This window comes from Capra hircus, chromosome 24, assembly GCF_001704415.2.
Source record: "Capra hircus breed San Clemente chromosome 24, ASM170441v1, whole genome shotgun sequence".
NCBI lineage: Eukaryota > Metazoa > Chordata > Mammalia > Artiodactyla > Bovidae > Capra > Capra hircus.
The window spans coordinates 20,158,180-20,170,253 of record NC_030831.1 but is presented as its reverse complement, the minus strand read 5'-3'; the positions used below and the strand labels follow the sequence as shown (position 1 = coordinate 20,170,253).

The window sequence follows — 12,074 nt, the reverse complement described above, 5'->3', positions numbered from 1 at the left end:
TACTGATTTCTTCCTTAAGATAACAGAATAGGAATGCTAAATACAAAATATAGCTAGAGTAAGACTATATAAAAGCTATGGAGATTCCTTAAAATTAGAGCAATGGCATCTCATAAAACATAATACTGCTGTAGTTTACTTACAAGAATTGTGTGGATCTCTATGCATTTTTGTGAAATGATCTCCAGAATATTTTGTTAAGTAAAAAAGCAGATCGTAAATCAGTACATAAACTTGGCTCAGTTTTTCAAATACATGTGTGTCAATGTATGTCTAACTGTATATGCATGTATAAGCATGTAACTAGATAAAGAATGTTTAGAAGGATGTATACTAAACTCTCACCTGGAAAATCCCATGGACAGAGGAGCCTGGTAGGCTGCAGTCCATGGGGTCGCGAAGAGTCGGACATGACTGAGCGACTTCACTTTCACTTTTGACTTTCATGCGTTGGAGAAGGAAATGGCAACCCACTCCAGTGTTCTTGCCTGGAGAATCCCAGGGACGGCGGAGCCTGATGGACTGCCATCTATGGGGTCGCACAGAGTCGGACACGACTGAAGCGACTTAGCAGCAGCAACAGCAGCATACTAAACTGGTGATCTCTGGGAAAGGGAATGGGATTTGTATTTGGGTAGGAGATGAAGGGTTGAGGGGAATATTATTTTTCTCTATTTAATTCTATATATTTGAATTCTTATAGTGAAAACATACTCTTAAATTACTTGAGCAATTATGTTTTTTAAGAAAACAGTTGTGACAGAGTAATTTCATTTATCTTTTCTCCAGTACTTTAGATTAAGAATACAATGTTTCATGGAGTGGGGGATGGGAAAGAATGTCAAGGGGGAGGGGATATATGTATACTTATGGCTGACTCGTGTTGTTTGTTGTATGGCAGAAACCAACACAAAATTGTAAAGCAATTATCCTCCAATAAAAAATAAATTTAAAAAATTACAATGTTTCTTGCCCTTGTAGTTTCCAGTGTAGTGAGGGAGGCAGGCATTAAACGAATAATTCCAAATTGTGATAAATGCAATGAAGGAAAATAACAGATTATTATGAGAAAAAAAGAATTACAGCAATCTAATTTAGACAGTGGAGTTAAGGAATGCTTTTCTGAAGCAGTGGTATTTCAGGTGGTATCTAGTAGGATGAATTACAGTTTAAAAGGAGAAAAATAGATGTGATTAATATTCAAGTGTTCATCTTGTTAATATTCTTAACTATTCATATATTCTATATATACTCTCCTGTATTAAAAAGGAAAAAGGAAAAAAAAGGGGGCGGGGAGAGGAAGGAAGGAGAATGAGAGAGGGAAAACATTCCTAATAGACAAAATAAAAAATATGCAGGTTTCAAGGCAGGAAATAACTTATCCATTCCAGAAATAGAAAGAAGACCATTGTAGCCAGATTATAATGATTGAAGCAAAAAGTTATATGTGAAATGAGAAAGGAAAAGCAAGTAGGAGACAGGACATTCAGGGTTGCCTGTATTAGGGTTCTCCAGAGAAATAGAACCAATTAGGAGAGAGAGGGAATGTGTGCATTATTTTAAGGAATTCATAAATTTTGAGGGCTGGAAATTCAGATAAAAGTTGATGTTTACAGCCTTGACACTGAAATCCATAGGGCAGACCAGCAGGCTAAAAATTCAGGCAGAATAGCTGTGTTGCAGTCTTAACAGAATTCCTTCTCCTACAGAATATCTGTGCTGCAGTCTGAAGACAGAATTCCTTCTCTATTAGGGAACCTCAATCCTTGCTCTTAAGGCCTTCAGTGAATTGAATGAGCTCTCCCCCACACCACACACACTATAGAAGTGTGTGTGTGTGTGTGTGTGTGTGTGTGTGTGTATTAGTTGCTCAGTCATGTCCTACTCTTTGTAACCTCATGGACTATAGCCCGCCAGGCTCCTCTGCCCATAGAATTCTCCAGGCCAGAATACTGGAGTGGGTTGCCATTCCCTTCTCCAGGATTATAGAAGATAATTTTCTTTAAAGTCAGCTGGTAAATGTTAATTAGATCTGAAAAGTATTTTCTGGACTGCTGTTCGACTAAACAATTGGGTATCATATTGTAGCCAAGTTGACACATTACTTACCCATTACACTGCCCTTGTGAGCTGTTTTGTACTTAAGTACAAGGGGACATCTGTGAATGGGATTGACAGGATCCATTTTGACTTTGTAAAAGTTCACTCTGGTTGCTATGGAAGAGAGCAGGCATGAAATGGGAAATGGTTGGGGCTATTGCAGTAATACAGGTGAGAGATGATGGAACTGGGACCCAAGGATTGAAATGGAATAGGAACAATCAAACCGACAATATATTTAGGAAGCAGAACCAACAAGACCTCATAGGGAAGAGGAGAGTAAAGAGAGGGAGGCATTGAGGATGACTGTAAGGTTTTCATTTACTAATGGAGTGGGTAAAATAACTTGTGTTGAAATGAGAAAACTGCAAGAGAAAGACGCAGATTTAGCCATGAGGAAAGGATAGGTATGGGGCAAAGATGAAGACTTTGGTTTAGGGAAAGTTAAGTTTGAGATCTAAAAGAAGAAAGTGAAAAGGTTGGCTTAAAACGCAACATTCAAAATACTAAGATCATGGCATCTGGTCCCATCACTTCATGGCAAATAGATGGGGAAACAATGGAAACAGTGACAGACTTTATTTTCTTTGGCTCCAAAATCACTGCAGATGGTGACTGCAGCCATGAAATTAAAAGACACTTGCTGCTTGGAAGAAAAGCTATGACTGACCTAGACAGCTTATTAAAAAGCAGAGACATCACTTTGCCAACAAAGATCCGTCTAGTCAAAGCTATGATTTTTCCAGTAGTCATGTATGGATGTGAGAGTTGCCCAATAAAGAAGGCTGAGTGCCAAAGAATTAATGCTTTTGAACTATGATGTTGGATAAGACCCTTCAGAGTCCCTTGGACTGCAAGGAGATCTAACCAGTCAATCCTAAAGGAAAGCAACCCCGAATATTCATTGGAAGGATTGTTGCTGAAGCTTCAATACTCTGACCACCTGAAGCAAAGAGCTGACTCATTAGAAAAGACCCTGATACTGGGAAACACTGAAGGCAGGAGGAGAAAAGGATGACAGAGGTTGAGATGGTTGGATGGTATCACTGACTCAATGAACATCAGTTTAAGCAAGCTCCAGGAGATGGTGAAAGACAGGGAAACCTGGCATGCTGCATTCCATGGGGTTGCAAAGAGTCAGACACGACGGAGCGACTGAACAACAACAACAAAATTAGAGATGTTTCAAGATGTCCAAGTGGAGAAATCATGTAAATGATTGGATTTTGCAGCTTGAAATGAAGATGATAATTTTGAGAATTGACACGGGTGTTATATAAAATACTCAGGGCGGCTCAAAAGGAAAAGAGAAGAAAAGCAGAAAAGAGACCTCTAACATACGCAGTGAGAAATGTCAATATTTTTAAGTTGGATAGAAGAAAAAGATCTAGCAAGTTATTTTAAGAAGTGGCCCAGAAGGCCAGAAGAAATTCAGGAGGTTGTAATGTCCCAGAAACAAAAACAGAAAAAAGTGTTTCAAGGAGGGCGGATATGGTCAATTCTGTAGAATGAGTGTAAGAATTCAAAATAATTGAAATGTCTGCTAGATTTGCCAAAATGGAGGGGGTTTTTTTTTGGTGACCTTGGAAAGAATGATTTCAGGAAAGTGGTCAGGAGAAAGCCAAGTTGACTTGATTGCAGAACAAACAAGAGGTGACAAAGAAGAGACAAAGTGAAGTGCATGCTGCCATTTCAAAAAGCTTGTTATAGAAGCAGAAGGGAATGTGGGTTAAGTGAGGATTTCTTTTTAGTTTTGTACTGTGGAAGTTTTCAGATGCACACAAAAATAGAGAGAATATAATGGACCCATATGCTTTAACTGAGTTCCAGCAACCTTCATCATTCACTATTTCCTCTTAAGCCCAGACATCATATAATTTTACAAATACATTCTTTAATATGTATTTTTGACAGATAATGATGTTTTAAAACATAACCACAATACCACTAACACACCCCAACAAAATAAAAATTCTCTAATAGTATCTAATACTCTATCCACATTCAGTTTTTCTTCATTTGTTTCAAGCGTATATATTTATCATTGATTTTTTTAAATCACTATTCAGTTAAAGTCTACATGCTGCATTTGGTTGATGGGTCTTTTAAATCTCTTTTAACCTATAACAAGTTTCTCTTCTTTTGTAATGCTGTTTATTTGTTGAAATAACTGAGTCATTTGTTTTTGTAGAATTTCACACTTTCTGGGACTTACATAATTATATCCTTGTATCATTTAGCCTCTTCCTCTATACTTTACATTTCATGTGAATTGACAAACTGGATCTAGAGATTTGATTAAAGTTTAATTGTTCTTTAGTAAAAATAGGTGATGCTGTGTACTTCCTGTTGTAATATATTAGGAAGAACATAATTACTGGTTGTCCTGTTTTTGTGATTTTAAGATGAATCAGTGTGCTTAGATGATGTCATCCTGATCCATCTGTTATAAAGGTCGCTATTGACCTTTTCACTTAGGGATTTAGCAGCCATTGATGATTGCTAACTAGATTAGAGGCTGCAAAATGATGACTTTTCTATTATTCCCTCTTCATTTATAAGGCATGATTTTTCTATAAAGAAGGACTTTAAGGATTTGTTTTTAATATTGAATGGTACCAGGTAATGCTGATGGTAATTATTTAACTGAGAGAGAAAAACCAATACTGAAGAAGAGGGAGATGATCAAATGATGACAGTCCCCAAGAAGGTGACAGGGGGTGGGATTAAGAGCAGGTAAGGAAGTATCAGCTTTTGTTAGGAGACGGTCCACTCCTTCCATTATAAGGGAAGGTAGAAAGGTGGGTGCAGATGCAAGGAAGCTGGTAATTGGGTGGTCAGAAGATTAATTTAGTTCCCTTAGTTCCCTGTGGTTATATTTTTTTCAGTGAAATATACAGCAGTCATTAACTAAGGCCTGGAGAAATTGGGGAAGGAAGTAGGGGAGCAAAATTTTAATTATGCTTTTATGTTTAATGAAAACTTTAAAAAAACAGAATTTCTGCAAAACCAATGGCTTTATTGGAGCCTGTCAAACTAAGATTATTTTTTCCTAAAAATTTTATCAATCAAAGGGATTCCTAAAAGCTAACCTCTTTGATGGAAGAAATCAAGAATTTGTTCCAATACACTATCTGTTTGTATTTTCTCTATTCCTTCCTGAGATTTTAACTTCATTCTAAAAAAGAAAAAAAAGTGGGGGGGGGTGCATTCTCCTTCCACTTTGGTTGTTGTTGTTGTTCAGTCACTAAGTTGTGTCTCACTCTTTGCGACTCCATGAATTGCAGCACACCAGCCTTCCCTGTCCTCCACTATCTCCCTGACTTTGCTCAAACTCATGTTCATTGAGTCAGTGATGCCATCCAGCCATCTCATCCTCTGTTGCCCCCTTCCATCTTGCCCTCGATCTTTCCCAGCATCAGGGCCTTTTCTAATGAGTTGACCCTTTCCATCAGATGGCCAAATTATTGGAGCTTTCAGCATCCTATCCTTCCAATGAATACTCAGGATTGATTTCCTTTAGGATTGACTTATTTGATATCCTTGCTGCCCGAGGAACTCTCAAGAGTTTTCTCCAACACCACAGTTCTAAAGCATCAATTCTTGGGCCCTCAACCTTCTTTATGGTCCAACTCTCACATCCATACATGACTACTGGAAAAACCATAGCTTTGACTATAGACCTATGTCAACAAAGTGATGTCTTTGCTTTTTAATACTCTATCTAGGTTTGTCATAGCTTCTCTTCCAAGGAGCAAGCGTCGTGGCTTCAGTCACTGTCCACGTTGATTTTGGAGTCCAAGAAAATGAAATCTGTAACTGTTTCCACTTTTTCCCTATCTCTTTGCCATGAAATGATGGAACCAGGTGCCATGATCTTAGTTTTTTGAATGTTGAGTTTTAAGCCAGCTTTTTCACTCTCCTCTTTCACCTTCATCAAGAGGTTCTTTAGTTCCTCCTTGCTGTCTGCCATTAGAGTGGTATCATCTGTGTATCTAAGGTTGTTGATATTTCTCCCAGCAATCTTGATTCCAGCTTAAGCTTCATCCAGTCCAGCATTTCACATGATGTGCTCTGCATATAAGTTAAATAAGCAGGGTGACAGTATACAGCTTTGACATACTCCTTTCCCAAATTTGAACCACTCCATTTTCCCTTGTCCAGTTCTGTTGCTTCTTGACCTGCATATAGGTTTCTCAGAAGGCAAGTTAGGTAGTCTGGTATTCCCCACAGTTTGTTGTGATCCACACTGTCAAAGGCTTTTGCTTACTCAATGAAGCAGAAGTAGATGTCTTTTTGGAATTCCCTTGCTTTTCCTATGATCCAGCAGATGTTGGCAGTTTGATCTCTGGTTCCTCTGCCTTTTCTGAATCTAGCTTGTATATCTAAAAGTTATTGATTCACATAGTGTTTGAAGCCTAGCTTGAAGAATTTTAGCATGACCTTGCTAGCATGTGAAATGAGCCCAATTGTGTAGCAGTTTGAACATTCTTTAGCATTGCCCTTCTTTGGGATTGGAATGAACACATCTTTTCCAGTCCTGTGGCCACTGCTGACTTTTCCAAACTTGATGGCATATTGAATGCATCACTTAAGAGCATCATATTTTAGGATTAGGAATAGCTCAGCTGAAAATCCATCACCTTCACTAGTTTTGTTCGTAGTAATGCCTCCTACTGCTGCTACCACTGCTGCTAAGTCGCTTCAGTCGTGTCCGATTCTGTGCAACCCCATAGACAGCAGCCCACCAGGCTCCCCAGCCCCTGGGGTTCTCCAGGCAAGAACACTGGAGTGGGTTGCCATTTCCTTCTCCAATGCATGAAAGGGAAAAGTGAAAGTGAAGAAGCTCAGTCGTATCCGACTCTTCGCGACCCCGTGGACTGCAGCCTACCAGGCTCCTCCATCCATGGGATTTTCCAGGCAAGAGTACTGGAGTGGGTTGCCATTGCCTTCTCCGAATCACATTCCAGGATGTCTGGCTGTAGGTGAGTGATCACACATAGTGGTTATCCAGTTCATTAAAACCTTTTTCATACAGTTCTTCTGTGTATTCTTGCCACCTCTTCTTAAGTTCTTCTGTTTCTGTTAGGTCCTTGCCATTTCTGTCCTTTATTGAACCCATATTTGCATGAAATACTCCTTTGGTATCTCTAATTTTCTTGACAAGAGCTCTAGTCTTTCCCGTTCTATTCTTTTCCTCTATTTCTTTGCATTGTTCACTTAAGACCGCTTTCTTATCTCTCCTTACTGTTCTCTGGATCTCTACATTCAGTTGGGTATATCTTTCCCTTTCTCCTCTGCCTTTCGTTTTTCATCTTTTCTCAGCAATTTGTTAGGCCTCCTCAGAAAACCATTTTGCCTTCTTGCATTTCTTTTACTTGGGGATGGTTTTAGTCATCTCTTGTACAGTGTTACAAACCTCCATCCATTGTTCTTCAGGCACTCTGTCTACCCGATCTAGTCCCTTGAATCTATTCATCCCCACCACTGTATAATCATAAGGGATTTGATTTAGGTCATACCTGAATGGCCTGGTGGTTTTTCCTACTTTCTTCAATTTGAGCCTGAATTTTGCAATAAGGAACTGAAGATCTGAGCCACAGTCAGCTCCAAGTCTTGTTTTCACTGACTGTGTAGAGCTTCTCCATTTTTGGCTTCAAAGAGTATAATCAGCCTGATTTCGGTATTGACCATCTGGTGACGTCCATGTGTAGAGTTGTCTCTTATGTTGTTGGAAGAGGGTGTTTGTGATAACATTGTATGGGAACAAATGGTTATTAGACTTAGCATAGTGATCATTTCACAGTATATGCAAATGCCAAGTCACTTTGTACCACACCTGAGCCACACTATATACTACCCTCTGGTGGGTTAGATAGTTATCCCCTGTTTGCTTCTTTTACCTTCAGTTTGCATGCGTGCCATGGGGACCTCTTTTAAGAAGACAATATAAATCAAACCTGAAGGTAGAATTTGTTTTAAGACTTATGCTTACTTATCTGACATATAAGAATGAAATAGAATCATTGGTATTTCCAATCTGGCTAGTGTGACTTGTACAACTAATATATCTGTTACCCTTTTTGTTAGTTAATTCTTGATGTTGACTTGGATCACATTGATATACATTTTTAAAAAGCATGATTGTTTACCTCTGAGATTTATTTCACCCTGTGAACATCTCACTTGTCTATTTGGTCCCTGAGAAACTGGAAGTGTGGATTGCCATACATGAATACATGCAACTTTTTTCTTGTAACTTTGTTCTGGGTGTTTTGGGAAATAAATGTGTTATGTTCTGGCACCTCTAGAATGCAAATCCCAAGTATATTTCCAAAAGTGTTACTAAACCCTAAGCAAGATAATTGTTTGCAGGCACGGTTAAATAGCTCCAGTAGCAATGCATAAATACCACAAGAAAGCAAGGTACTCTCTTAAAGCATATTGTTTTTTAATTATAATATAGATGATATATAATATCATGTTGGTTTCAGGTGTAGTATATAGTGATTTGGCATTTGCATATATATATGAAATGACCACCTTGGTAAGTCTAATAACTATTTGTCCCCATACAACATTATTGCAATATTATTGCCCATATTCCTTTTCCTGTATGTTACATCCCTGCGGCTTATTTATTTTATAACTGGAGGTTTGTACCTCTTAATCCTCTTTTCCTGTTTTATCCATCCACTCCTCTCCCCTCAGACACCCACCCATTTGTTCTCTGTATCTATGATTCTGTTTTCATTTTGTTTTGTTTGTATTGTTTTTTAGATTCCACATATAAGTGAGATCATACAGTATTTGTCTGTGTCTGACATTTCACTTAGCATGACACCCTCTAGAATCATCCATGTTGTTGTTAGAGGCAAGTTTTTAATAGCTTGTGTATAAGTGTCTGTGTGTGTATATATATATAAGTGTATGTGTGTGTGTATGTATACATGCACACACTATATCTTCTTTATCCACTTTCTTATCAGTGGAGAATTAGACTGCTTCCAGATCTTGACTGTTCTAAAGAATGCTGCAGTGAACACTAGGATACACACACACACATATATATATATATCTTTTCAAATTACTGTTTTTGTTTTCTTTGAGTAAACACTCAATTCCAAGAGTGAAATTGCTGTATCATACGAAGAGCCTTCATATGTTTTCCATACTAAAATATGAAAACATATTTCATACTGTTTTCCATAGTGGCTGCACCAATTTACAATCCTACCAACAGTGCATTCTACACATCCTTGCCAGCACTTACTCTTTGTTGTACTTTCGTTAATAGTCATTCTGACAGGTATGAGATGTTATCTCCTTGGGGTTTTGATTTTCATTTCTCTGATGATCAGTGAGGTTGAGCATCTTTTTATGTGTCTGTTGGCCATCTGTAGGTATTCTTTGGGAAAATGTCTGTTCAGATCCTCTGCCCATTTTTTAATTGGGTTGTTGTTTTTTTTTAATGTTTAGTTACATGAGTTCTTTGTGTATTTTGATGTTAACTTTTTATTGGATATGTTTGCAGATATCTTCTCCCGGTTTGTATGCTGTCTTTTCTTTCTGTTGATGGTTTCCTTCATTGTGCAAAAGCTTCTTAGTCTGATGTAGTCCCATTTACTTATATTTGCTTTTTTTTAATGTTGTAACTGATTTAATTTTTAATTAATATATAAGCAGTTCATATTCACTGATTTGTATTAATCTATCAAAAATGTTTAACTTTTTTATTTCCCTTGCCTGAGGAGACATATCAAAAAAATTTGTTTTCCCAAAACTGATGTCAAAAAATGTACTGCCTGTGTTTTCTTCTAGGAGTTTATGATTTCAGGTCTTACATTTACATCTTTAATCCATTTAGAGTTTACTCTTGTATATAATGTGACTTAGAGTATATTCTTCAAGCTTGCTTTTGAAATTCAAGTCTAGATCAAGGTGCTTCCTTTTCCAGCCAAGATGGAGTAACAGGAATTGAATTCATTTTCCCACCTGAATGAGTAAACAAGCAGATAAAAGACATGAAACAACTGTTGTTTTCAAATATTGCATATCAAGGACAGTTATCCATGAAAAGAGGAGAATTACATTTCTAGACCACGACTCAGGAACCTCCATGGAGCCTAACAAGTTCACTGACTTGAGAAGGCAGCATTGGAAGCCTGATGATGCCAAGGTGCCTAGTGTTTACAGGGCAGAGGAGTGGATAGGAGAGAGCTACAAAAAGAGAGCACTCATGTTTGGGATCACATGTACACCCATGGTGGATTCATGTCAATGTATGGCAAAACCAATACAGTATTGTAAAGTAAAGTAAAATTAAAAAAAAAAAAGAAAGAGAGCACTCTAGATATCTCTAGTGTCTAAAACTGCTTAAAGAGCTAATACTGGGAGGAGTATCAACACTCAACAAGGCAAATGACTTCAGGTGGTTTTTTTGTATGTTTGTTTTACTTTATAATATTGTATTGGTTTTGCCACACGTCAACATGAATCCGCCATGGGTGTACATGTGTTCCCAATCCCGAACCCCCCTCCCACCTTCCCCCCAACACCATCCCTCCGGGTCATCCCAGTGCACCAGCCCCAAGCATCCTGCACCCTGCCTCAAACCTAGACTGGCGATTCGTTTCTTACATGATATTATACATGTTTCAATGCCATTCTCCCAAATCATCCCACCCTCTCCCTCTCCCACAGAGTCCAAAAGACTGTTCTATTGACTCAGTGAGTTGACTGATGTTATGGACATGGTTCAGTTTTAGTCAGTCCCAAATCCATATCAGTGACTGAAGAATTACCTTCCATGAACATGAACAGTCTATGGGAAACAATTACAGGCAAGAATATTTTCAAGAAAACGCTACATCAGTACATCCTGAAGTGGAATCTGCTAAGATGTATTACAGCTGATGGTGCCAAATTAGGTGTGGAGCTGAAAAAGATTTAATTAACCCTATTTACAAAGCTTGTGAAAAAATAAGGTATTTAAAATGTGATTATTTATCCTTTTATTTGTCAGCAGCTACTTTGAGCAAAATATTTTAATTTATTATGTGTTATTGAATCAGTAGTGTCAATAGCCAAATTTATTTTTTCTCCTGGCCTTAACCACCATCAGTTCCATGAGTTTTTGATATAAAGAATGAATATTCTGACTTGCCACACAATAGTTCAGTGGCTTAGAAGTGGTAAGGACTTTGTGATTTTTTGTTTGTTTGTTTGTTTGTTTTGTGATTTTCAGGGGTGGGGACTGAGATTGAAATTTTTCTGAATAAGAAAAATCCCCTTTGACCTCTATTATTGAACACTTGATTCACCTTGAAAATTAGCTTATTTTGCATATTTGACAATGTTTCTTAATGAATTCAACCTAAAATGATGAGGCAAAACAAATGCTTATATATAAACTGCTCCTGTGATAGTCATTTTAGTGACAGCTAACTTCGTTTGAATCACAAAAAAATACTGGGTTTTTTTTAATACTTCTCATGCTGTCAAAAGTTAAAAAAATGTGAGAACTTCATTTTCATACAAATTTATAATGAATGTGATTTCTGAGCTCAACCTACAGTTCCAGGAATGTTTTTCTGACTTGGATGCAAATGCAAAGAAAGGATATTTCTATGTTGCAAAATTTGTTTAACTGTGCAGTTCTACCTAACTATCAGTTGGAGTGATTAGTCTTTAATATAATGACATGTTAAAAGGCAAATATTAATAGAAGAGCCAAATCAAATTCTATGTATTATCAATTAAAATCATATTCTTGTACATTAATATCACTATTTTATAGTACCTATCTTCATTTTCACATATAAAATATATTTTAAAATCTCACTGTAGATTAGCATTAAAAATGAACATTTTCGATTTGGATGATAGGAAACATTAACTTTGAACCCCAGTTAAATGCAATTATCTCCTCCCAAAAAAAGAATTCTTTTCATTAGTGGACCTGAATGAAAAAG

The 12,074-nt window shown here is 37.4% G+C and overlaps 1 protein-coding gene across 3 annotated transcripts in view; it reads left to right on the top strand.

Annotated features, from left to right (window-relative positions):
- Positions 1–12,074, top strand: part of KIAA1328 (KIAA1328 ortholog) — a 433,299-nt gene that overhangs the window by 392,013 nt on the left and 29,212 nt on the right. The gene's annotated exons all lie outside the window — the stretch shown is intronic.